Source organism: Macaca nemestrina, chromosome 9 (genome assembly GCF_043159975.1).
Source record: "Macaca nemestrina isolate mMacNem1 chromosome 9, mMacNem.hap1, whole genome shotgun sequence".
NCBI classification, from domain to species: domain Eukaryota; kingdom Metazoa; phylum Chordata; class Mammalia; order Primates; family Cercopithecidae; genus Macaca; species Macaca nemestrina.
Genome location: NC_092133.1, coordinates 89522328 through 89549699, shown reverse-complemented (window position 1 = coordinate 89549699; position 27372 = coordinate 89522328). Strand labels below are relative to the sequence as shown.

Below are 27372 nucleotides of genomic sequence, written 5' to 3'. Positions count from 1 at the left end.
TCATAAATTTCTCTTTGCCATTTCCTCCAGTTAAACTGAGCCAATGAAGTAAAATACTTACCCAGATTTTAGATTAAGGCATAATTTATGAAAAGGGTTTCTTATCTTGAACCAGTGGTTCATTCCAATAAATGTCTCTCCATTGAACTCCTTTATCTAAATCTTTATAAAAATCTCATTATAATGAGATTAAGCATCTGATAAGGGGGATCATTTATTTACTTGGTAGGAGTAGAATAAAATAATGTTTTTACTGGAACTGAATGTTAAAGTTGAAATAATTCCACAACACTACGATTTGGAAAAGTCTTAGTTCTGGGTTTGTTGGCATGGAATGTGACCATGAATGTCAGTAGTTTGTAGAGTCTTGTCTGTTAAATAAATTAAAGAAATTATTGAATTTGTGGCCACCTGAAACCTCGATTCAAATGCGACCAGAGCTCCACTCCTCTTTGTTGTCTCCACAGCAGTAGCTAATATAAAATACCAACCATTTGTTATTCGGCCTCCCTAGTAAACAAAGGGAGCTGGTAGTGTGCGCGCCTCTGATCAGACTACAAAAGAGAAGAACAAGTGCTTCAGAGCAATGTTTACCAAACCAGAAAGAACTATTGAAGAAGTCAAAATTTAGTAAACAATGGGGAAAAAATCCAATCATGTTTTTAAAAATAGAGCAGCAGGGTTTTTTTTATAATGTAAAATTAAAATGTCTTGTGTTTGATGTATAAATTCTTGAGAGCTATTATTTGCCTCTAAGTTCTTAATAAACTGGTAAAATATTAATATATTAACTTCTGATGATCAACATTGGGATTTTCCACATTGAGGGTCCGAATTTATAGCCTGTACCGCAGAGGAACTGGAGAACCCATTTTGATCCGAGGGATGGGTAGAGTTTGCTATTTTCCACTTTTCACTGACACAGGTGATTAGGACCCCTCCAGGTTCCTGGGTTTGGGCAGACCGGGAGTTCATGGGACTCATTTCCAGTCCTAAATTCGCACACCTGCCTTGGAAAACAATCAACATTGCCTCTGAAAGCTGAAGTTGTGCACACGTGGTGCTCAGCAGGGATGCCCCAGGTGCCTCCCTCAGAGGACCCGACACACTTGCCCCTGGAGGAGGAGGGCAGATCTGAAAGTAGGAGCTGAAGTTGGCACCATAGGGAGAGTTATCTCTAAGAAAAGAACACAAGATTAGGCCAGGCGGGTGCAGTGGCTCACGCCTGTAATCCCAGCACTTTGGGAGGCCACAGGCGGGCGGATCACCTGAGGTCAGGAGTTCAAGACCAGCGTGGCCAACATTGTGAAACCCCGTCTGTACTAAAAATACAAAAATTAGCCGGGTGGCACGCGGCTGTAATCCCAGCTAGTCAGGGGGCTGAGGCAGGAGAATTGCTTGAACCACTGCACTCCAGCCTGGGTGACAGAGACTCCATCTCAAAAAAAAAAAAAAAAATTAACCAGGCATGGTGGCGCACACCTGTAATCAGGAGGCTGAGGCACAAGAATTGCTTGAACCTAGGAGGTGGAGGTTGCAGCAAGCCAAGATGGTGCCACTGCACTCCAGCCTGGGCTAGAGTGAGACTCTGTCTTGAAAGAAAAAAGAAAAGAGCACAAAATTCTGAATATAGTCAGTTTGTCTCAAAGTTTGTATTTATTTATAATGATAAAAGAATGATTTTTAGAATGACAAAAGCAAAACAATTGCAAATTTTCAAAAGCATAGCATAACAAAATTCCGAAAGATGAATTTTAAAATTAATTCCCTTGTAATTACATTTTACTGCTATCAGTAACTGCATAATCATGATCACTGCTTCATATGATAACGATTTAGAATATTAGAACAATTTCTTTGAGAAAGAATGAAGGACAAACGGGTCTTCTGGTTTGATTGACCCCCTCTCTTTTTTTTTTTTGAAGTGGAGTTTGGCTTTTGTTGCCCAGGTTGGAGTGCAATGATGCAATCTCAGCTCACTGCAGCCTCCGCCTCCCGGGTTCAAGCAATTCTCCTACCTCAGCTTCCCGAGTAGCTAGGATTACAGGCGCCTGCCACCACGCCCAGCTGAGTTTTTTTTTTTTTTGTATTTTTAGTAGAGACAGAGTTTTACTATGTTGGTCAGGCTGGTCTCAAACTCCAGACCTCAAGCAATCCATCTGCCTCGGCCTCCCAAAGTGCTGGGATTACAGGCGTGAGCCACCACGCCCAGCCGACATCCTCTCTTAAATTGTTTTTTACTCATAGCTTAGAAAATGTGCATTCCGGCCGGGCGCGGTGGCTCAAGCCTGTAATCCCAGCACTTTGGGAGGCCAAGACGGACGGATCACGAGGTCAGGAGATTGAGACCATCCTAGCGAACACGGTGAAACCCCGTCTCTACTGAAAAAATACAAAACACTAGCCGGGCGAGGTGGTGGGCGCCTGTAGTCCCAGCTACTCAGGAGGCTGAGGCAGGAGAATGGCGTAAACCCGGGAGGCGGAGCTTGCAGTGAGCTGAGATCGGCCCCTGCACTCCAGCCTGGGCGACAGAGCAAGGCTCTGTCTCAAAAAAAAAAAAAAAAAAAAAAAAAAAAAAAAAAAAAAAGAAAGTGTGCATTCCAGTTCACCACTTATTATTACTAACGTTTCCCCCCATACCAGTTGCCTTGAATATATGCTCCCCGTTGCTAATGTGAAAGTTTTGGACATTGTCAAATTTGGGGAAACCTCTTTCAAGTGTTTTTCATACAGGAGAAGCAAGATTTCAGGGCTCTCACGTTCTCCAGTGCAGTGCCGTCTTGAACATTCTTTGAATTGAGGATACTCATTAACTACATTGCTGCCACCAAACCCCCAAAAGCCTTGGCAGGGTCTCTGGGTGTGTGTGGGGAGAGGAGGTTTGGGGGGTGTGGAGGGGGCCTGGAGCCTAGGGCGGGCCCGGCGCCGGGCAGGGGTCTGGGCGTGGGGAGGTGACCAAGGTGTGACAAGAACAGCTGTGAGGAAGGCCCTGGGCATGGGAGAGTCAGATATGGGGTGGGGCCGGGACGTGGGGGTCGGTGGCCAGGAGGTGTGGGGGCCTGGAATGCAGGGGGCTGGGATACTGGGGGATTGGGCATTGGAGAAGTTCCTGGGCATGGGGAAAGGCTGGGCGTGGGAGGAGGCTCAGGCCATGGGGAGTGGGCTTGGGTAGCCTTGGGGAGAGGTTCTGGGTGTGGGGCGGGCGTGGGGTGCAGATAGTGGGCCAGGATCTGAGCTGGGTGGCTGGCTGTGGGTGGGTCGGGCGGGTGAACGGGGGACCGGGCGTGGGTGGGCCTGGCGCGTGGGGTTGAAGCTTCAGAGACTCTAGTAGTGCAGAAATGTTCCCGCCAAGCACTGTCTTTAACAGAAAAAACAAAAACAAAAACAAAAACAAAAACAAGAACGACACATATGTGCACTGACAGAAGAAACGTCTCCAGTAACAGGAGAGACTGTCGCGGCGCCGGAGCGGGTTGGGACGGAATTCGTGGTGACCCAGGCACTGACTGGCACGCGCGGCTGCATGCAGGCACCGAGGAGCTGATGGAACGAGCGCGTGGAGCGCCGTTCACGCTGAGCTCCAAACTCTACAAGGAAGCCCCGAGATGGAGACGATGAAAAACAAGCGCAAGGTTCACTCTGGAGTCCCTTCGAGCCGCAGGAAAGGGAGAGGCGGCGCGCGGGGCGGCCTGCCGGGTGGCTGTGAGTTGAGATTCGCTGAACACCGGGCACAGCGGCCGCTTGGAGGAGCAGACGCGCGGCTCATTTGGGGAGGGCGCGAAGGTGTTTCATGGGGGCGGCGCAACCAGCTTCTGAAGTGGGAATACAGGGATTGTTTCCAGGATTAGCAGGCTGGATACGGGGCCATTCTTGCGGATTGGCAGCCAGTTTGGGCAGCTCGGTTGGAGGGGTTGTTCTCCAGTATTACTGGCCATAGTTCGGGCAGCCTGGACTTTATGGGGGAATGCAGGGATTGTTTGGAGCAATCAGCACCCATAGGCTGGGCAGGCTCGATTCTTTTTTGGGGGGTGTCTTGCTTTGTTGCCCAGGCTGGACTCAAATTCCTTGGCTTAAGTGATCCTCCCACCTCCTCAACCTCCCAAAGTGCTGGAATTACAAGCGTGAATTGCTGCACCCAGCCTGCTCAGTGACGTTGATGCTAGCAAGATTCCATCTTATCTATGGAAAACGGAAGCACAACAGGTGAAGTTGCCTGCCAAGTCAGCCAGCTGGTAAGTGGTGGCACTAGAATTAGATCCAGGCGGTCAGGTTCCAGCATCTGGGTCTCTGGGCCCAGGCAACAGAGTGTTTGTGGAAGAATGCTGAATGTGGCCTTGGGGTGGGGGAAGGTAAGAGGAAGATTGTAAGAAAATGTCATCTCCTGACTGAGGAGGAGTTCACATCTCCTCCTTCCCCAGGCCTTACACGATGGACTTCCCAGCCTTCTTCAGGAGGCTGCACTCATGAGGAGGCAGTCCTGGTTCTGCTAATAAAGCCTTGGCCACTGGATGGGGGCAAGACGAGGCCACAAGGCTGTCCAGGCAGGTTGGGACAGGTTCTGTTCCTCAATCAGGAAGGGGTCTTCATCAAAGCCCAGGAAAAGTCACTGACATTTCCAAGTCACAGTTCTTTAATTTGTATTTTTGTAGAGATAGGGTCTTGCTTTGTTGCCCAACCTGGTCTCAAAGTTTTGGCCTCAAGTGATCCCCCTGTCTCAGCCTCTTAGTGTTGGGATTAGGGGTGTGAGCCATCATGCCCAGCAAAGTTTTGTTTTTGTTTTTGTTTTGAGACAGAGTCTTGCTCTGTCACCCAGGCTGGAGTGCAGTGGCACCATCTCAGCTCACTGCAACGTCTGCGTCCCGGGTTCAAGCAATTCTCCTGCCTCAGGCTACTGAGTAGCTGGGACTACAGGCGTTAGCCACCACACCTGGCTATTTTTTGTATTTTTAATAGAAATGGGGTTTCACCATGTTGGCCAGGCTAGTCTCGAACTCCTGATCTCAACTGATCCACCCACCTCAGCCTTCCAAAGTACTGGAATTACAGGCATGAGCCGCCGCGCCTGGCCAGGTTCACAGTTCTTTATCAGCCTCAGTGGGACAGAGCTAGTTGAGAGGAAACCTCTCTCAACACAAAACCTCCATTTTTGTGTGAAAAGGCAAGCATACTCACCAGGAGAATGAGACAGCAAAGAGACATGGCAGTGGAATTTAGGAAGCTGAGAAGCCTGCTGCCACAGAGAGAGTCCTAGCCCATCCTGGGGAAAGTCCCACAGCAAGCCCATTTGTACCAACGAATCCCAGAGGACTAGGATACAGAGCTCCTGGGAACTTCTGAAATCAGGTGTTGGGCTGGGGCGGGAGGACTGTCTGGATGCCACAGGATGGGGAGAGGAAGAGCTCTTCCTGCTGGGGGATCCCTGCCTGTCTCGGCTCAGGTCAGAGAAGATGCTTCCTTTTCCACCATGTCTCGGGGTGCCCGGCTGGGGGGCGGGGGGCTTCTGTGTGTCTCAGTCCTTCCGAATCTCTCTGGCTTGGTTGGTATCTGTCTGGGAGAGTCTCTCTATCTTTCTCTGGGTGTCTCCCTGTCCTTGCTCCGTCTCTCTCTCTCTCTGCTGAACTGTTGTTTCCTTCTTTATCTCTGCATCTTTGCAGTGTCCAGGCATCTCCCAGTAACCCTGCATTTGCTTGTTTCTGAAATTTCTGTGGCTTCAGATGTCTGCCTTTGTGTCCCCTCTCCAGGCCAAACTCAGCAATGCCCCACCCTGGCCACAGCCCCACTAGGAATGAAGCAAGTGCTTAGTGCATCTTGTCACACACACACAGGGCCCTTCCTGAGGACTGGCCTCAGCCTCTAGCCAAGAGAGGGCGATTTTTGTTCATGGAGACGGCTGAGCCCACCTCCTCTGTCCAGAAGGGGGCGGTCTAGGACAGTTTGGCATCAATTCCACCCTCCTCACTGCTCTCCCTGGTGCAGACTCCCAGGATACAGGAAGCAGATTTTGGGTGTCTGCACGTTTGCTCAAGCCTGAAGTTTTCTTTAAAAATTTGGACTAGTTCACTAATTCTCATGACATTTTATTTATTTATTTATTTATTTTTGCAGAGACACTCCCAGATTAGGGAGAGTAGATTTTGAGGGTCTGCAAATTTGCTCAAGCCTGACGTTTTCTTTAAAAATCTGGACTAGCCCACAAATTCTCATGACACTGTAAAGGTTTATAAAGTGGCTGGTGTGGCAGCTTTTCTTTTCTGTTTTTGAGACGGAGTCTTGCTCTGTCGCCCAAGCTGGAGTGAAGTGGCAGAATCTCGGCTCACTGCAAGCTCCACCTCCCAGGTTCACACCATTCTCCTGCCTCAGCCTCCCGAGTAGCTGGGACTACAGGCGCCCGCCACCACGCCTGGCTAATTTTTTGTATTTTTAGTAGAGACGGGGTTTCACCGTGTTAGCCAGGATGGTCTCGATCTCCTGACTTCGTGATCCACCCGCTTTGGCCTCCCAAAGTGCTGGGATTACAGGCGTGAGCCACTGCGCCCGGCCGACAGCTTTTCTTTGTTGGGCCCTGGCTTCCTCTACTGTAACTTGGGGATGACGGAATCATCCACCTCAGAGTAGAGAAGATGAGATGAATAATGCCCCTGCAGGACTTAGGCCAGCCCTTCGAACACAGCATGCTCAGTGCACCTTGAATACCATAAACATCACATTCCTGTATTTCCCTTCCCTTCTCCCCACTGGCTGTGCTGCTCCCTGGGTGCCTGCCTCAACAGGCCCTCAGTTTCCCCACTGGCATCTTGATACAGGACTGGACAGGATCATCTGGAGATCTTGGTGGGAAAAGCATGTTTTCCTGGTGTCCAGTGCCTTAACTAAGCTTCCCTAACCATTAAGTATCTTGATATACATTTATTTAATAACTGTATATATCTTATCTATTAAGAAATGTGTGACTGGGTGCAGTTGCTCACGCCCATAATCCCAGCACTTTGGGAGGCTGAAGCAGGTGGATCACCTGAGGTCAGGAGTTCCAGACCAGCCTGGCCAACATGGCAAAACTCTGTCTCTACTAAAAATACAGAAATTAGCCGGGCGTGGTGGTGGGCACCTATAATCCCAGCAACTTGGGAGGCTGAGGCAGGGGAATCTCTTGACTTGGGAGGCAGAGGTTGCAGTGAGCCGAGATCATGCCACTGCACTCCAGCCTGGGTGACAGAGTGAGACTCTGTCGCAAAAAAAAAAAAAAAAAAAAAAAAGAGAGAGAAAGAGAATATATAGTATTTTTTTCCTGAAACAAGTTATTGCTGTCTTGCCCAGGCTGGTCTCAAACTCCTAGGCTCAAGCAATCCTCCCACGTTGGCTTCCCAAGTCTGGGACTACAGTGCAGGCCACTGTGCCCCATGCTTTATAGTATTTCTATAAATAGTGTCCCTTTAAACATTATATTTATCCAACTGCTATATATATGCAAATGTATAACTTAACCAATTTATAGAGAGACATATGTGTGTATATTTGCATATCTATATCTATATCATTTCTCCACTTAGAATTAATTTTAGCACTATTCTACATTTTTTCATCATTCTTTCAATATTTATGTAACCGCTATAGTTATCCATTCTATGTATTTATGCATGGTGATTACTAAACTACTCTACATTTCTACATGTAGGAAGATAGATGTGTAATACATTTATTGCATAGACAGCATGTAAATTCCCTCCATGTTGTATCCTATGTGCTTTATATCACTGATGTGTGCACCTTGCCCTGCTCTTTGTGAGACTCTCAGCCTTGCATATGTGGGCACTGAACTCTTGTGCTGGGAAGCGGCATTAGGAGCCGTCATCTTCTGGCAGGACCTCATGGCTGATACTATATATGTATATATATGTGTGTGTGTATATATATGAGTGCGTATGTATATACACACACACACACTTTTAACTGTTTTATTATTATTATTATTATTGTTATTATTTTGAGACCGAGTTCTGCTCTTGTTGCCCAGGCTGGAGTGCAATGGTGCAATCTTGGCTCACTGCAACCTCTACCTCCTGGGTTCAAGTGATTCTCCTGCTTCAGCCTCCTGAATAGCTGGGATTAGAGGTGCCCACCACCATGCTGGTTAATTTTTTTTTTGTATTTTTAGCAGAGACGGGGTTTCATCATGTTGGCCAGGCTGGTCTCAAACTTCTGACCTCAGGTGATCCACCCGCTTCGGCCTCCCAAAGTGCTGGGATTACAGGCATAAGCCACTGCACCCGGTCAAAGTCTTACTCTGTCACCCAGGCTGGAGTGCAATGGCCCACTCTTGGCTCACTGCAACCTGTGCCTCCCAGGTTCTAGCAATTCTCCTGCCTCAGCCTCCTGAGTAGCTGGGATTACAGGCAACTTCCACCACACCTGGCTAATTTTTGTATTTTTAGTAGAGACGGGGTTTCACCATGTTAGCCTGTCTGGGCTCGAACTCCTGACCTCAGGTGATCTGCCTGCCTATGGCTTCCTGAAGTGCTAGGATTACAGGCGTGAGCCACTGCGCTTGGCATTTAACTTTTTTATTTTGAGACAAGGTCTCATTCTGGCTCTCAGGCTGGAGTGCAATAGTGTGATCATGGCTTACTGAAGCTTCAGCCTCCCAGGTTCAAGTGATCCTCCCACCTCAGCCTCTTGAGTAGCCGGGACCATAGGTGTGAACCACCATACCCAACCTTATTTATTTATTTAGCACTTTAATTTCTTTCAACAATGTTTTGTATTTTTCAGAGTACACATTTTGCAATTATTTTGTTAAATTTACTCCTAAGACTCTCCTTTTTTTTTTTTTTTGAGATGGAGTTTGACTCTTATCACCCAGGCTGGAGTGCCATGGCATGATCTCCTCTCACTACAACCTCTGCTTCCTGGGTTCAAGTGATTCTCCTGCCTCAGCCTCCCTAGTAGCTGGAACTACAGGCACCCACCACCATGCCCGGCTAATTTTTGTATTTTTAGTAGAGACAAGGTTTCACTATATTGGCCATGTTGGTCTCGAACTCCTGACTTCAGGTGATCCACCTGCCTCAGCCTCCCAAAATGCTGGGATTACAGGCTTGAGCTGCTGTGCCCGGCTGAGACTGTTATTCTTCTTAATGCTACTATTAATGTTTTCTTGTTTGTTTTTGGATTTTATTTTATTTTATTTATTTATTTTTGAGACGGAGACTTGTTCTGTCCCCCAGGCTGGAGTGCAGTGGCGGGATCTCAGATCACTGCAACTTCAGCTTCCTGGGTTCAAGCGATTTTCCTGCTTCAGCCTCCTGTGATTACAGGTGTGTGCCACCATGCCTGGCTAATTTTTGTATTTTTTTTTTTTTTTTTTTTTTTTTGAGACGGAGTCTTGCTCTGTCGCCCAGGCTGGGGTGCAGTGGCCGGATCTCAGCTCACTGCAAGCTCCGCCTCCCGGGTTTACGCCATTCTCCTGCCTCAGCCTCCTGAGTAGCTGGGACTACAGGCGCCCGCCACCTCGCCCGGCTAGTTTTTTGTATTTTTTAGTAGAGATGGGGTTTCACCGTGTTAGCCAGGATGGTCTCGATCTCCTGACCTCTTGATCCACCTGTCTCGGCCTCCCAAAGTGCTGGGATTACAGGCTTGAGCCACCGCGCCCGGCCTAATTTTTGTATTTTTAGTAGTGACACGGTTTCACCATGTTGATCAGGCTGGTCTCATACTCCTGACTTCATGATCCGCCTGCCTTGGCCTTCCAAAGTGCTGGGATTACAGGCGTGAGCCACCGCACCTGGCTGACACTTTTTTTTTTGAGACTGTCACCCAGGCTGGAGTGCAGTGGCACAATTTCAGCTCACTACAAGCTCTGCCTTCCGGGTTCACACCATTCTCCTGCCTCAGCCTCCTGAGTAGTTGGGACTACAGGTGCCCGCCACCTTGCCCAGCTAATTTTTTGTATTTTTAGTAGAGACGGGATTTCACCTTGTTGGCCAGGATGGTCTTGATCTCCTGACCTCGTGATCCGCCCGCCTTGGCCTCCCAAAGTGTTGGGATTACAGGCATGAGCCACTGCACCTGGTCTGACACTGTTATTCTTCTTGATGCTACTGTTAATGTTTTCTTGTTTCTTGTTGGATTGTTAACTAAAGATGTATAGAAATACAGTTGACATTTGTATATTGATCTTTTATCCTGTAACATTGCTGAATCCATTTATTGTTTTTTTTTTTTTTTTTTTTTAGACAGAGAGACTCTGTTGCCCAGGCTGGAGTGCAGTGGCATGATCATAGCTCACTGTAGCCTCAAACTCCTAGGCTCCAGAGATCCTCCTGCCTCAGCCTCCTGAGTAGCTACAACTACAGGCATGTGCCATCATGCCTGGCTAATTTTTAAAATTTTTATTGTAGAGATTGAGTCTCATTATGTTGTCCGGGCTGGTCCTGAACTCCTTGCCTCCACTGTCTTCCCTCCTCAGACTCCCAAAGTGTTGAGATTACAAACATGAGCCACCGTGCCTGGTCCATTTATTTGTTCTAATAGCTTTTTTTAAGTGGTTTCTTTGGGCTTTCCTTCCCCTCCCCTCCCCTCCCCTCCCCTCCCCTCCCCTCCCCTTCCCTTACCCTTCTCTTCTCTTCTTTTTTTTCAGATAGGGTCTGGCTTTGTTGCCCAGGCTGGAGTTCAGTGGCTTGATCACTGCAATCTCCGCCTCCCAGGTACAAGAGATTCTCCTGCCTCAGCCTCTGGAGTAGCTGGGATTACAGGTGCCCACCACCACACCCAGCTATTTTTTGTATTATTATTATTATTATTATTATTATTATTATTATTATTATATGGAGTCTCACTCTGTTGCCCAGGCTGGAGTGCAATGACACGATCTCGGCTCACTGCAACCTCTGCCTCTTGGATTCAAGCAATTCTTCTGCCTCTCAAGTAGCTGGGATTATAGGCGTGTGCCACCATGTCTGGCTAATTCTTTGTATTATTAGTAGAGGGGGCATTTCAGCATGTTGGCCAGCCTGTTCTTGAACTCCTGACCTCAGATGATCCACCTGCCTCGGCCTCCCAAAGTGCTGGCATTTCAGGCATAAGACACCATGCCCGGCCTCCAGGATTTTCTATAAACAAGATTATGTCATCTGCAAATTTTACTTCTTTTCCTATCTGGATGCCTTCTTTATTTTCCTTGCTAGAATTGCCAGAACAATTTGAATAGAAGTGGCAAAAACAGATATCCTTGTTTTATTTCCCACCTTAGGGGAAAGTAACTCTGAAAACTGATTCTCTTCTTGCCTCTCCTGGTTTGTTTTTGTTGTTGTTTGCTTGTTTATTTATTTTTTTGACTTCACTACTCTATTATAATGGAGTCAATTTCCCCTGCAACATGGAGCCTCTGATGACACTCCTCAGGTAGATAGATAAATACATATTTATAAAGAAATAGGCATTGGGAGGCCAAGGCAGGACAGCTTGAGACCAGCTGGGACAATATACTGAGAGCTCATCTCTAAAAAAAAAATTATCCATGCATGGTGTGGACGCCTGTAGTCCTAGCTACTTCAGGAGATTGAGGTGGGGGGATTCCTTGAGCCCAGGAGTTCGAGGTTGCAGTGAGTTTTGATTGGGCCACTATACTCCAGCCTGAGTCATAGAGAGACCCTGTGTCTAAAAAATAAAATAAAATAAAATAAAATAAAATAAAATAAAATAAAATAAAAGGCTGGGCATGGTGGCTCACACCTATAATGCCAGAACTTTGAGAGGTTGAGGTGGGCAGATCACTGGAGGTCAGGAGTTCAAAACCAGCCTGGCTAACATGGTGAAACTCCATCTCTAGTAAAAATACACAAATTAGCTGGGCATGGTGGCGCACGCCTGTAGTCCCAGCTACTTGGGAGGCTGAGGCAGGAGAATTGCTTGAACCTGGGAGGTGGAGGTTGCAGTGAGCCAAGATCGCACCACTGACTCCAGCCTGGGCAACACAGCGAGACTACGTATCAAAAAAAAAAAAAAAAAAAAAAAAAAAAAAAAAAAAAAAAAAGAAGAAGAAGAAAGAAAGAAAATAAAAAAATTTAAAAAATAATGAAATGTAGATGTTATATATAATTCCATATTCATATGGGCATGTAGACATTCACCCCAGGGTGATCATGGTTTTAGCAGGGCTCTTTTTGACTATCTCTCTCTCTGATTTCTCTGTTAAGATGTTTGCCTCATTTGGTATTACACCCATATGTTAGGCTTCACTAATTACTGTAGTATTTTTGGGAGTGTTCTGGGGGCATAAATTGCTCAGCAGTCTGAAACAATTAAATTTAGGCAAGGTAGTTCATGAGGCTGATCTTTGAGCAGGTGAGCTCTTCTTAGCTATCTCCATTCCTGGCTCTCTCTCTTGCGAACTACCTAGTTGATGGTTTAGTGCAGTGGTCCCCAGCCTTTTTGGCACCAGGGGCTAGTTTCGTAGGAGGCAGAGCTCAGGCTTGCCTGCCACTCACATCCTGCCGTGAGGCCTGGTTCCTAACAGGCAGCAGACAGGTTCGGGCACCGGTCCGTGGCCTAGGGGTTGGGGACTCCTGGTTTAGTGTACTGTTCTTTTTTTTCTTTCCTTTCCCTCTTTTTTTTTTTTTTCTTGAGATGGAGTCTTGCTCTGTAGCCCAGGCTGAAGTGCAATGGTGCGATCTTGGCTCACTGCAACCTCTGCCTCCCGGGTTCAAGCGATTCTCCTGCCTCAGCCTCCCGAGTAGCTGAGATTACAGGCACACGCCACTACGCCCAGCTAATTTTTGTATTTTTAGTAGAGACAGGGTTTCACCATGTTGGCCAGGATGGTCTCGAACTCCTAACCTCAGGTGATCCGCCCACCTCAGCCTCCCAAAGTGCTGGGATTACAGGCGTAAGCCCCCACACCTGGTGTATTACTCTTAATTTACAAGGAGCTTGGCCGGGCGTGGTGGCTCACGTCTGTAATCCCAGCACTTTGGGAGGCTGGGGCGGGCAGATCACGAGGTCAAGAGATTAAGACCATCCTGTCCAACATGGTGAAACCCTGTCTCTACCAAAAATACAAAAATTAGCTGGGTGTGGTGGCACACACCTGTAGTCCCAGCTACTCGGGAGGCTGAGGCAGGAGAATTGCTTGAACCCGGGAGGCAGAGGTTGCAGTGAACCAAGATCACGCCGCTCACCCCAGCCTGGGTCACAGAGACTCCATCTAAAATAAAATAAAAATAAAAAAAGAGGAGCTTTTGTTTTCTTCCTTCCTTCCTTCCCCCCCCTTCCTTCCTATTTATTTATTTATTTATTTATTTTGACAGAATCTTGCTCTGTCACCCAGGCTGGAATGCAGTGTCACAATCTCAGCTTCCTGCAACCTTCGCCTCCTGGGTTCAAGTGATTCTCCCGCCTCAGCCTCCCCAGAAGCTGGGATTACAGGCATACGCCATCACGCCAGGCTAATTTTGTATTTTTAGTAGAGATGGGGTTTTTCCATGTTGGTCAGGCTGGTCTCAAACTCCGGACCTCAGGTGATCTGCTGGCCTTGGCCTCCCAAAGTGCTGGGATTATAGGCATGAGCCACCGCACCTGGCTTTTTTTTTTTTTTTTTTAAAGACAGGGTCACCCTGTTGCCCAGGCTGGTCTTGAACTCCTGAGTGCAAGCAATCTACCCGCCTTGGCCTCCCAAAGTGCTGGGATTACAGGTGTGAGCCACCTAGCCTGGCCAGGAGCTCTTGGTTTCCAGGGTGCCCTTAAACTTGAATTTCTCCATTTCTTTCTTTTTTCTGAGTTTTTTGTTTTAGTTTTTGTGGTTTTCTGTTTTAGTTTTTTGTTTTGTTTTGTTTTGTTTTGTTTTGAGACGGAGTCTCGCTCTGTCACCCAGGCTGGAGTGCAGTGGCATGATCTTGGCTCACTGCAACCTGCCTCCCAGGTTCAAGCGATTCTCCTGCCTCAGCCTCCGCGTAGCTGGGACGCGCCACCATACCCAGCTAATTTTTGTATTTTTAGTAGAGATGGAGTTTCACCGTTGGCCAGGATGGTCTTGATCTTTTGACCTCGTGATCCACCTGCCTCAGCCTCCCAAAGTGCTGGGATTACAGGCCTGAGCCCCAGCGCCCTGCCTTTTTTTTTTTTTTTTTTGACGGAGTCTCACTCTGTTGCCAAGGCTGGAGTGCGGTGGCTCGATCTCAGCTCACTGCAACCTCTGCCTCCCGGGTTCAAGTGATACTCTTGCCTCAGCCTCCTGAGTAGCTGGGACTACAGGTGTGTGCTACCACACCCAGCTAATTTTTGTATTTTTGGTAGAGACAGGGTTTCACCATGTTGGCCAGGCTGGTCTCCAACTCCTGACCTCAAGTGATCTGCTTTGGCCTCCCAAAGTACTGGGATTACAGGCTTGAGCCACGGTACCTGGCCCTCTTTTTTTCTTTTTTTTTTTTCTTTTTTTTTTTTTTTGAGATGAGGTCTCGCTCTGTCACCTAGGGAGTGCAGCGGTGCAGGAACAGCTCACTGCAGCCTCAACCTCCCAGGCTCAACCAATCCTCCCACCTCAGCCTCCAGAGTAACTGGGATGACATGGACATGCCACCACACTCAGGTATTTTTTATAGAGACAGGGTCTTGCTATGTTGCCCAGACTGGTCTCAAACTCCTGGACTCAAGCAATCCTCCTGTCTCAGCCCCTCAAAGTGCCAGGATCACAGGTGTGAGCCATGGTTCTTGGCCACACATTCTGTTTCAAACAAAGTCAGTTCCTTTGGGAAGAGACTCAGAGCTTACTTTATATTTGTTTATTTAGACAGGATGATAGAGTTCGGATGTGTGTCCCTGCCCAAATCTCATATTGAAATGTAATCCCCTGTGTTGAAGGTGTGGCCTGGTTGGAGATGACTGGATCATAGGGGTGCATTTCTCATGAATGGTTTAGCACCATTCCCCTTGGTACTGCCCTTGAGATAATGACTGAATTATCATGAGATCTGGTAGTTTTTGTTTGTTTGTTTGTTTGTTTTAGACAGAGTCTTGCTCTGTCGCCCAGGCTGGAGTGCAGTGGCACAATCTTGGCTCACTGCAACCTCCACTTCCTGGGTTCAAGCGATTCTCCTGTCTCAGCCTCCCAGCTAGCTGGGACTACAGGTGCCCGCCATCACGCCCGGCTAAATTTTGTATTTTTAGTAGAGATGGGGTTTCACCATATTGGTCAGGTTTGTCTCGAACTCCTGATCTCGGGTGATTCACCTGCCTTGATCTCCAAAAGTGCTAGGATTACGGGTGTGAGCCACCATGCCCGGCCAAGATCTGGTAGTTTAAAAGTGTGTGGGAACTCCTGCCTCTCTCTTGCTCCAGCTCTGGCCCTGTGACCTGCCTGCTTCCCCTTTACCTTCTGCCATGATTGTAAGTGTATTTTTAGTAGAGACAGGGTTTCACCATATTGGTCAGGCTGATCTCAAACTCCTGACTTCAGGTGATCTACCCACACTTGGCCTCCCAAAGTGCTGGGATTATAGGCATGAGCAAAGTTTTGCTTTATAAGTTATCCAGTCTCAGGTATTTCTTTATGGCAATGCAAGAATGGACTAATACACAGGGTCTCACTATGTTGCCCAGGCTAAGTTTTAACTCCTGGGCTCAAGTGATCCTCCCACCTCAGACTCCCTGGTAGCTGGGACTATAGGCATGTGCTATTGCATCCTTGTGTCTGGCTTCAGAGCTTTCTTTTTTATTTTATTTTATTTATTTTATTTTATTTTATTTTATTTTAATACGGGGTCTCACTTTGTACCCAGGCTGGAGTGCAGTGGTACAATATCAGCTTGTTGCAATCTTCACCTCCTGGGCTCAAGTGATCCTCTGGTGTCAGCCTGCTGAGTAGCTGGGATTACAAGTGTGTGCCACTGTGCCCTGCTAATTTTTTGTCTCTGTGTGTGTGTGGTTTTTTTTTTTTTTTGAGACAGTCTCACTCTGTCAGCCAGGCTGGAGTGCAGTGGCGAAATCTTGGCTCACTGCAAACTCCGTCTCTCAGGTTCAAGCGATTCTTGTGCCTCAGCCTCCCAAGTAGCTGGAATTACAGGGGCATGCCATCACACCCAGCTAATATTTGTGGTATTAGGAGAGATGGGGTTTCACCATGTTGGCCAGGTTGGTCTAGAACTCCTGACCTCAAATGATCTGCCCATCTCAGCCTCTCAAACTGCTGGGATTACAGTCATGAGCCACTGCGCCTGGCCAATTCTTTGAATTTTTTTGTAGAGATGGGGTTTGCCCAGGCTGGTCTCAAACTCTTGGGCTCGCGTGATCAGCCTGCCTTGGCCTCCCATAGTGCTGAGAATACAGGCATGAGCCACTGCACCTGGCCTTCTCTTTTATTTATATTCGTTTATTTATTTGTTTTTAGAAATGGAAGTCGTGGTATGTGCTCAGGCTAGTCTGGAATTCCTGGTCTCAAGCAGTCCTCTAGTCTCAGCCTCACCTCCTGAGTCTCTGGGATTGCAGGCGTGAGCCACAGTGCCCAGCCACAGCTTTCTTATTTAATTGGCTGCTTCTCCCCCTGGATATCTGTGACCCACGTCTCAAGTAGCTGCGTGGATGTGGTTGCCTTGGCCTTCTTGGCTTCCTTCTCCTGGAGTGAACCTCTGCCCTGCCCGTGAGCTGGGTAAGGGTTGTCAGAACTTTATATTCTTCACCTGCTGTGCTTGTGGTAGAGCCTCTATCTTACGGGTCAAGAGAGTTCCTCACCTCTTGGTCACACGAAACAAGAATTTTGCCTCTTCACCTTGGAGTTGGAGACAGAAATGATGCTATCCTGCTCCTCCTGGTGAAGTACAGTAGCCCTTGATTGGGAGCTAAGGGGAGAGGGAGCCCTATTTTCTTTTTATTTTCTCTTTCTTTTGTCTTTTCTTTTCTTCTTCTTTTTTTTTTTTTTTTTCTTTTTTGAGACAGAGTCTCACTCTATTGCCCAGGCTGGAGTGCAGTGGTGCCATCTCGGCTCACTGCAGCCTCTGCCTCCCAGGTTCAAGTGATTCTCCTGCCACCAGAGCAGCTGGGACTACAGGCACATGCTACCACACCTGGCTAATTTTTGTTTTGTATTTTTAGTACAGATGGGGTTTCAGCATGTTGGTCAGGTTAGTCTCAAACTCCTGACCTCAAATGATCCGCCCACTTCGGCCTCCCAAAGTGCTGGGATTACAGGCATGAGCCACTGTACCAGGCGGGAGACCTATTTTCTTGGCCGCAGCTGCCCAGGGTAGAGTTTGTGTCAAGCTGAGTTGGGGCAGGGGAGGGAGCGGGATGTGGTTCAAATGCCATAGACTCTTGCAGCTCTTGGCAAGTTCTAGTAGCTTTTTGTTTTCTTTTCTTTCTTTTTTTTTTTTTTTTTGTTTTGAGATAGAGTCTTGCTCTGTCGCCCAGGCTGGAATGCAGTGGCGCGATCTCGGCTCACTGCAAGCTCTGCCTCCTGGGTTCATGCCATTCTCCTGCCTCAGCCTCCCAAGTAGCTGGGACTACAGGTGCCTGCCATCATGCCCAGCTAATTTTTTTGTGTATTTTTAGTAGAGACGGGGTTTCACCATGTTAGCCAGGATGGTCTCGATCTCCTGACCTCGTGATCCGCCCGCCTTGGCCTCCCAAAGTGCTGGGATTACAGGTGTGAGCCACCGCACCTGGCCAGCTTTTCTTGAATAAAGAAAAGAGAGCGATGAGATAGAGAAGCAAATGCCAGCCCAGCTTCAGAGCAGGAAGAGCGAGGAAGCAGGGACAGAGGGGGACGCTGGGGGAGTCCGAGGGGTTTTTAGTGGTGCCTATCCCCTTCGCCATCCCACATCAGAAATTCCATGTCTCCTCCGGAGCCCAGGGTCAATTTTCCCTTCTCAGGAATGCCTCCTGATTGCTGGGATCGCACACTGCTCAGCTGTTTGTCTATACCTTTCTCTAATTTTTTTTGAGACAGGGTCTTGCTCTGTCACCCAGGCTGGAGTACAGTGGTGTGATCACAGCTCACTGGAGCCTAAAACTTGTGGGCTCAAGCCTCCTGCTTCAGCCTGCCCAGTTTCTGCATAATAGGCATGCACCACCATGCCTGACTAAGGTAAAAAAAAATTTTTTTTTTTTTAGTGACAGGGTCTCACTATGTTGTCCAGGCTGGTCTTGAATTCCTGGCTTCAGGTGATCTTCCTGCCTTAGCCTCCCAAAGTGCTGGGATTATAGGCATGAGCCAGCATGCCCAGACACACTTTTCTCTTAACTTTACTACTCTGTCCTCTGTGACAGGTGGCTGCTTCCTCTGTACACCTCACCCCAAATCTGAAAGCTCTTGGAAGGAGCAGTGCCTCACACACACCACAGCCATTCTGGCGCCAGGTTGGAGCAGCTGCACATTTATAAATGCCTGCCCATTGCCTGATCTCGGGGTGCCACTGAGGACGAGGGGCCTGTGCACAGCATGCGTGTGATGTGCACTTCTGGGTCACAAGAGTCCTGGGGAGACTCCAGAGGGAAAACCACCCACAGGCTCTGTGCTATGACCACACCCATCGAGAACAGGACAGTTGTGACTCAGTCACCAGGGAGAACGCTGGCCAGAGATGAGAGATTCTGAGGCTGATTTTCTTTCCCTGACCTGATGAGCCAGAGCTCGGGTCACAGCGCCATCTCCCAGGGCCAGTTGAGGGAACTCCAACTGCAGAGGCCCAGAGCCTTGGGCTGGAAGGCTGCCACTTGCAGGGGCTTCTATTAAGAAGGAGACCACTACTACTCCTGCTGTCCTCCTGCCCCGACCTTGCCTAGTTCACAAGACAGGAGGAAAGAGAGAAAGCAAATAGTTAAAAAAAAAAAAACAACAACAAAAGGAAGATAAATAGCCAGACAACCTTGGCACCACCAAGCGGTCCTAGGAGTTAAAAAAAAGTAATAATAATAACATCAATCCCTGACCTAAACTACTTGTGTTATCTGTAAATTCCAGACACTGTATGAAAAAAGCATTGTAAAACTTTTTGTTCTTTTAGCTGATGCATGTAGCCCCCAGTCATGTTTGCCATGCTTGCTCGATTTATCATGACCCTTTCACACGGACCCCTTAAAGCTGTAAGCCTTTAAAAAGGCCAAGAATTTCTTTTTCGGAGAGCTCGGCTCTTAAGACGTGAGTCTGCCGAGGCTCCCAGCCAAATAAAAAACCTCTTCCTTCTTTAATCTGGTGACTGAGGAGTTTTGTCTGTGGCTCGTCCTGCTACACTATTAGGGACACAGAGGGCCAAACACCAATAAACTGCCCTCTGCTTGCTGCCATTAGGGTCAGCAGAATCAGTGCTGCTGGGACAACCTCGGCCTGACACACTGTGGACAGTGCCCTGCTTACGGTACTGGGAAGATACCAACATTTGTGAAATATGAGGCATGATGTTTTCTACACATTTGGGGGAAAATGGCAACTGGAAAAATGACATAATAGGCCGGGCGTGGTGGCTCACGCCTGTAATCCCAGTACTTTGGAGGCCAAGAAGGGCGCATTGCTTGAGCCCAGGGTTTGAGACCAGCCTGGGCAATATCTCGGAACCCTGTCTCTAGAAAGCATACAAAAATTAGTTGGACAGTGGTGCCTGCCTGTGGTCCTAGCTACTTAGAAGGCTGAGGTGGGAGGATCGCTTGAGCCTGGGAGGTGGAGGTTGCAGTGAACTGAGATCCCACCACTGCACTCCAGCCTGGGGGACAGAGCCAGATCCTGTCTAAAAAAAAAGTAGCAGAGGGTGGAGCTGGACAGACCTGCTGTCCTGTGTTGGTTCTTATTACTGGTATTATTACCAGTGCCCACCTGCTGATTCGGACTCTTAGCGATGCCTCCAAAGCACTGTCCTGAGGGTGAAATGAGATCGGGGACAAAGTGCCACCAACTGGAAAAGGTGAACTCAACACCATCTGGCACCCGCCAGAGCTTCCTACACCGGGAGTGCGTCAGAACCACCCCAGGGTGTGAAAGCGGACACTGTCACACTGTCTTAGGATTCTAAATCATTCACTATTTACAGGAGCACAGAAATAAACTAGAATGAGATGTGTTAATTTTCTGTGTTAATTGTCACAGACCGCACTCTATCCCCTGACGGTTCTGCAGGTCGGAGCCGGGTATGCGCTCCTCCTGAGGCGGGCTCACGGGCCTGGCAGGCCCAGGACAAGGGGTGGGAGTAGGAGAAGGGAGGGCTGGGGCAAAGCAGCCTCTCCCCAGCCTCGCCCGGGCCCACCACGCCTGGCGACCCACCCCGCCACCGTCTCCATGGTGACGGTAAACAAGCCTCGTCGTTCGCCTAGCCAGCGCCCCAGTCTCTGGTGGAAACCAGTGAGATGGAACCCCGGGGTGAGGCACAGGCCCTGGGTGGTGGTGGAGGGGGAGGTGGGCGGAGGGCCAGGCAGGGCACAGGCGGCCTGGGCCCAGCGCAGCAGGCACTGGGGGAACGGGGCGGGGTGGGGTGGGGGGGCCAAGCTTAGCCGGGCGAATGGAGGGAGGTGGCAGGGCCGGACCAGCCTGGGCCTCTGTTGTTCTCACCGCCTGCACCCCCTCAACCCCAGGCGCCGCAGCACTCCGCCGGCCCAGCCCCAGGACTCCACCCTGCGCAGCACCGGAGCGCTTGGCAGCCCGCACACGTTGTCCCGGACACCCTCTGCTGGCTTGCCTCAGCCACTCTCCCAAGGCATCTTCCTTCCCGACTCTCTGCACACTCGGTCTTGGTTTCTCCTGAGAGCAGCCATCAGGAGGGCTCCTACTCGCCCGCTGCATCCTCTGCCCACCTTCCTGTCTCTGGCTCCGGACCAGCCCGGTGTCCAGTGCGCCACGCGATGAGCCCCTAGTGCCCGCGTCCGCACAGCCTCCCTCCCTCCCTACCCTCCACTCCATCAGGTCTCCCCAGTCTCCTCACTCCAGGACGTCCTTCCTGCGCTTCTCCCCTTGGCCTTCTCCACGGGGACGGTACCCTCCGCATGGAAATACGCTGCTTTGTTCTCTCTCTCTTTTTTAATTTTTAGTTTTTAAAAGATTTAAGGGCCGGGAATTGTGGCTCACGCCTGTAATCCCAGAACAATTGGAGGCCAAGGGGGATGAATCGCTTGAGGTCAGGAGTTCGAGATCAGCCTGGCCAACATGGTGAAACCCCGTGTCTACTAAAAATACAAAAATTAGCCAGGCTTGGTGGCGGACGCCTGCAATCCCAGCTACTCAGGAGGCCGAGGCAGGAGAATCTCTTGAACCTAGGAGGCGGAGGTTGCAGTGAGCTGAGATCCGACCACTGCACTGGGATTGTCAGGGTTGGAACTTTTCTCTAAAACGTCCACTCCCATTGGTGACCTCATCCCTTCTTCCTGAAGGCACACGTTTCCCAAATGCGCCTCATACTAAAAAAAAAAAAAAAAAAAAAAAAAAGAAAGAAAGAAAGAAAAAAAGAAAAAAAAGAAAAAAAAAAGATTTAAAAAACGAGGGTTAGATGCCAGAAGTAGGTGGGAGCACCTTAACCCTCTGTGTGTTGTCAGGCCCGAGGGCCTCTTCCATCCCTGTCAAGGGGAATGCCAACCTTCTTTCCCTTCATACAGCACGGTTTTCTCCTAAAACCCTCTCTTGACCCCACTTCCACTTGCAGCGACCACCTCACTGCTTTGTGCCCCTTAACAGCAAAGTCATGCTGTGTTGTCCACCTTCATTGTTTCCACTTTCTCACCTCCCACCCCAAGGCACTCTCCCTCGTTCCACTCCAACTCCATCTGCCTTTTCTGCCTGACCATATCATGGCTGATCATTTCTTTCTGAAATTTTGTTTGTTTGTTTGTTTTTTGAGATGGAGTCTTGCTCTGTTGTCCAGGCTGGAGTGCAGTGGCACGATCTCGGTTCATTGCAACCTTTGCTTCCCAGGTTCAAGCGATTCTCCTGCCTCAACCTCCTGAGTAGCTGCTGGGATTATAAGCATGTGCCACCATGCCCGGCTAATTTTTTTTTTTTTTTTTCAGACAGAGTCTGCTCTGTCGCCAGGCTAGAGTGCAGTGGCACGATCTTGGCTCACTGCAACCTCTGACTCCCTGGTTCAAGGGATTCTCACACCTCAGCCTCCCAAGTATCTGGGATTACAGGCACACGCCACCACACCAAGCTTATTTTTTGTATTTTTAGTAGAGATAGGGTTTCACCATGTTGGCCAGGATGGTCTCAATCTTCTGACCTCATGATCCGCCCATCTCGGCCTCCCAAAGTGCTGGTATTATAGGTATGAGCCACTGCACCCGGCCTATGCCTGGCTAATTTTTGTATTTTTAGTAGAGATGGGATTTCACCATGTTGGCCAGGCTGGTCTGGAACTCCTGACCTCAAGTGATTCACCCACCTTGGCCTCCCAAAGTGCTGAAATTACAAGCATGAGCCACTGCTGTTGCCCTGAAATATTTTTTTCTTGGCCTCCAGCACCTCTGTCCCATGGTTCTCTTACCTCGCTGACCAGCCCTTGGTCCTCACTAGTTCCTCATCACTGTCCCAATCTTTTAATGTTGAAACGCCCCCTGGGACTGTCAGGGTTGGAACTTTTCTCTAAAACTTCCACTGACATTGGTGACCTCATCCCTTCTTCCTGAAGACACACAGTTCCCAAATGCTCCTCATATCCTGGGCCTCTCTCCTCAACCCCAGGCTCTAATGCATTTGTTCCCCCAATGTCTCCACCTGGACATCTCCTAGACACCTTGAGCTGAATGTGCAGCCACTGATCTCCTTCAAACCAGTCATCACATTCGCCTAACCAGGATTCTTGCGAACGCCTCATTTCTCACACCGAGCACAGCACCCACAAGCAAATCCTTCCCATCAAGGCTGCAGGTACTTCCAGAAATAGGCCATGGTCACCACATCCCCCACTATGGCCTTAACAATGAGTCACAGTCCGTGCTTCCTGCATTCCCACCGGTTCCTGCCGTAGCCTCCTGACTGGATATCCTGTGTGTGCACTTGCTTTTCTTGTTCAGTTGTCAGCTAAGTCAGCAGCAGCTCAGTCATCCCCAGCCATGTCCCTTCTCAGCTGCAAACCTTCTGAGGGCGCCAACTTGCCTCAGAATCCAACCCGGAGTCTGCACAGTGTTTCCCATGACCCTGTGTGAAGTTCGTTGTCACCTCTCTGCCTTCACTTCCTCTTCCTCTCGCCTTTGCCCACTCTGTTCCAGCTGCACTTGCTATTCCAGCCATAGCACCAGGCACCAGGAGCACCAGACCTCTCCTGCCCGTAGAGTGTCGACACTGGTTCCCACCCTTGATAGCTCAGCACCTTCACATCTTCCTCTAATATTGCCTGTGAGACCTTTCCTAACTATCCTGTTTTAGAATGGAATTCTGCCACACTCCTCTTCCTTCCCACCTAATTCTACCCGTAGCATTTTCACCGCCCCACACAACGCCCCAGGCCAGCCTCTCCTGTGGCCAGGGCTCCTGTCTACTGCCTCCTACCCCAGCACTTAAAAACACTCTAATCGTAGGCTGGGCGCGGTGGCTCACACCTGTAATCCTAGTACTTTGCGGGGCAGAGGCAGGCAGATTGCCTGAGCTCAGGAGTTTGAGACCAACCTGGGCAACATGGCAAAACCCCGTCTCTACTAAAAATACAAAAAATTAGCTGGGCATGGTGGTGGGTGCCTGTAAATCCCAGCTACTCAGGAGGCTGAGGCAGGAGAATCGCTTGAACCTGGGAGGCAGAGGTTGCAGTGAGCCAAGATCGTGCCACTGCACTCTAGCCTGAGTGACAGAGCAAGACTCTGTCTCAAAAAAACGACAACAGCAACAACAACAACAACAACAACAACAACAACAAAACCACTCTAATCGTTTCTACTCCAAAGTCCTCCCTCTCTCCCTGACCCTCCCCTACCCCACCCCGACCGAATTTCCCATCTTATTTCTCCGTGGGGCTCCTCATCCCCTTGGCTTTCTTCCTGTCTCTGTGACTCTCCTGCATACACACACGGCCCCTCCGGAGCCCATTGTCCTCCCCTACCCCACCAGCCCCTCCGGCGTGGACTCTTCTCCCCACTTCTGTAACAAGCCCTGTCAGACACTGCCAGCCCCTCAGGCTGCCATATGCATTCTTCTTTCCTTCTTGACACATTTCCGTCCTGAGTGTCTGTTCCCAGCGTGCATCTCCCCTTCTGTCCTCTTGCAGCAGTGTGGTTCCCAGCCCTGGCATCCCTGTGGGCTGTTTTGTCAAGGCTGCTCGTTCCTGACCTCCTGGCCACCTCAACATGGGCAGTGTGGACTGGTGGTTAGGGAGGTGGTTCTAGCACCAACTCGGGTGCAGGTCCTGACTCCACTGCTGCGTGGCTGCGTGGCTTTGGGCCAGTCTCCTCCTCCTGGAGAGTCACATTCCCTTGCTGACAGTTGGAGATGAGGCCAGTGCCTCCCCACTGGCCAGCCCTTGGGGCAGGGCCCCCTGGACACACTAGCCAGGAAGCCCTGCGGGTCCCCTCCACGTGGCCCTGCCTCGGACCTCAGCTAGTTGGCACTTGGCCTCACAGTCCTTTCTGCCTCTTATGTGCCTGTGTCGCTCTCCTGACACTCCTGGAGGTTGGAGCTGTTTTTTGTCCCCGCTGGTACAGCCAAAGCTCAGGGAATGCAGAGTTATCCCCTCTTAACATCCATTACGTTAGATGGAATTTTTTCAAGCACTGCTCGAGCCATGTCTGGTCCCCACCAGAAAACCTTCCCCATGGCCTCCTCTTCTCCCAATCAGCTCCAGCCACAGCATCCCTCTGACTCCTCCCTGTCTCATCCACCCTGCCTCCCACCCGTGCAACAGTTCAAACCCGCCGTGCGCTCGGTCGGCTTCACCCTTTGTTCTCTCTACACTGGGTGCTGTCTGCCCGGCTGGCCCCATGGGATTTGGAACTGCTGGCACATCCAAAGCAATACACAATTTAGGAGCTGCTCAGGGTTAGGCACAGAGGAGTTGTGCTCAGAGGGACTTTCCAAGGCCTCTGGTGCTCTGTTCCCACAGGCAAGATCCTCTCAGGACTGATGCACTCGGTCCCATAGCCACTGGGAAGAGTGGCTACTGGTGGCTCTCAGCTGAGTCCCCTGCAGGAATTGCCCTCGGCCCACAGTCATGCCCCTCCTTTTGCTATCTTAGCACCTCCAGTGGCCTGGAAGGGCAGAGTTCCCTTGCCTCAAGGAAGGATGTCCCTGACCAGCCATCACAGTATCAGAGCTCCCCCAGGGATCGGGCGAGGTCTCCGTTGTGGCATCCTGTCTCCTTCATTCTACCATGGGGGTGGCTCCTCCCTGCACAGGACCAGCTTGAGTTTTCCAGAGATCCTGACCTGGGGGCTTGGTTCCAGGGTGGGTGGTGGAAGCAGTCTCCACATGGGATGTTCGAGCTGCTTCACATCACTGCTGGTGCCAACCCTGGTGGTGGGTGGCAGGTTGATGCCCCTGGCATGCTGAAGTAGGTGAAATTGTTAGAACCTCCACATTTGGTGAATTAGAATGGGAAAACATGCACTGGGGATGCCATAGCTCAGTTGTCTGAGAGGTCCTGGGGATGGACGTCAATAAAGCCTGGAGTTGGATGGGTGCTGCTGAGACCATCAGTTAGAGAACGACAGTGAAAGGCTAAGCATGATTCACCACCAACCACACCACAGCACAGTGTTGGTCACAGGGCCTTCAGGCTGCAGCTAAAGAGACTATTTCCTGCTGCTGGAGGGCTAAAAATGCTGAGAATTGAGCCCAGGGCATAATTAGAGAAAATAGTGAACTCTCAGTCCTGGTCAGTTTAGCTCCCTCTGTGGGGACAGAGGCTCCCTGAAGTTTGGAATGGGGTCGTCTGAAGGGAAGCACACAGGTGCCCAGCCGCCACTGACTTGCAAGGCAATGGCCACCCTCAGGTCCAGCCACCTGCTCCTGGTCACACCGGAACTTGAGACTACACTTGGCTGGGAAGGCACTGGGCTTGGTAAGAAAGGGCAGGGACCACATTCTAAAGAAGCTGCAGGACTTGGTCAAGGTGACTGGAAAGAGCGAGTGAGAGAGGGAGGTGTGCGTGTGCACCTGTGTGTGGGGCAGGCCCGAGGGTCCTGGGACAAGGTGGGGAGGGGGTAGAACATAAAGTTGGATGAGGTAGGGTTTATTTTTATTTATTTACTTATTTATTTGAGACAGCGTCTTGCTCTGTTGTCCAGGCTGGGGTGCAGTGGTGCGATCATGGCTCACTGCAACCTTGACTTTAAAGCAGTCCTTCCACCTCAGCCTCCTGAGTTGCTGGGGCTACAGGCATGTACCAGCATCATGGGCTAACTTTTTCTATTTTTTGTAGAGATGGGGGTCTCACTATGTTACCCAAGCTGGTGTGAGAACACTATCCTAAGATACAGGATACAACATCCTAGAAAGAGCCCAGGAGGTGGGGCCAACATGCTGCCTCTGTAGCCCCTGGAGGCTTGGAGAAAGCATGGCCCTCTCTAAGCAGAGGTGCCAACATTGCTGTGGCAGCCGGGGACATCTGACCTTCCCAGAACTGTGGAGGTGGTGAATTGAGCAGGTTATTCCTGTGGCCAAGGAGGAGAACAGTCCACAAAGTCATTGCTTAATCTACACAACCAAAAGAAATCCAAGATGGGAGATGGAGGCTGAGGGCAGCCACCCCAGTGAAAAGCTTCAGACCAGAGCCCAGTGCCTGAAGGAGAGGCTAGGTTTCCAGAAGGAACAACTCCTTCACGGCAGTGAGTAAGTGGTCGTGATTCCTCAATTCTTCCCCCACAGCACTAATGGCTATTTACTAGAGTTGCCACATACTAGGTAAAGAGGAATTTAAACATTTCAGGTGCCGGTAGACACAGAATCCATCTTGGCATTGATACCCAAGGACCCAAAGCCTTATTGTAGTCCTCTGTTAGTGTTGGGGCTATATGAGAGTTAGGCAATAGAGTTTTGACCCAGGCCCAACTCACTGTAAGTCCACTGCATTCAGGAATCCACCCAGAGGTCCCTTTCCCAGGTTCTATGCATGACTGAATAGACACATCTGGTGTTTTGAGAGCACCCACATTTATTTCTTTTTTTTCTTTTTTTTTTTCTTTTTTAAGACGGAGTTTCACTCTTGTTGCCCAGGCTGGAGTGCAAAGGCACGATCTTGGCTCACCGCAACCTCCGCCTCCCAGGTTCAAGTGAGCTCTGTCACCCAGGCTCGAACGCAGTGGCATGATCATAGCATACCGCAACCTCCACCTCCTGAGCTCAAGAAATTGTCCCACCTCAGCCTCCCGAGTAGCTGGGACTACAGGCATGCACCACCACATCCGGCTAATTAAACAATTTTTCCCACAGATGGGGGTCTCACTGTGTTGCCCAGGCTGGTCTCGAATTCCTGGGCTCAAGGGGTCCTCTTG

At 49.7% G+C, this 27372-nt stretch overlaps 1 long non-coding RNA gene and 1 other non-coding gene across 3 annotated transcripts; one reads left to right on the top strand and one right to left on the bottom strand.

Moving 5' to 3' along the window:
• Nucleotides 1-3380: 3380 nt before the first annotated feature.
• Nucleotides 3381-21359, top strand: LOC139356315 (uncharacterized). Of its 2 annotated transcripts, XR_011607987.1 has the most exons (5): nt 3381-3702; nt 4050-4232; nt 10634-11397; nt 16376-20329; nt 20542-21359. It is a non-coding gene; the product is annotated as an uncharacterized lncRNA (long non-coding RNA). The 2 variants fall into 2 exon arrangements; XR_011607986.1 differs by lacking the exons at nt 16376-20329; nt 20542-21359 and having other exon boundaries at nt 10634-12895.
• Nucleotides 21360-21433: 74 nt separating this feature from the next.
• On the bottom strand, nt 21434-21558 carry LOC112427554 (U6atac minor spliceosomal RNA). The gene has a single exon (XR_003019190.2). It is a non-coding gene; the product is annotated as a U6atac minor spliceosomal RNA (small nuclear RNA).
• Between the last annotated feature and the right edge of the window lie 5814 nt (nt 21559-27372).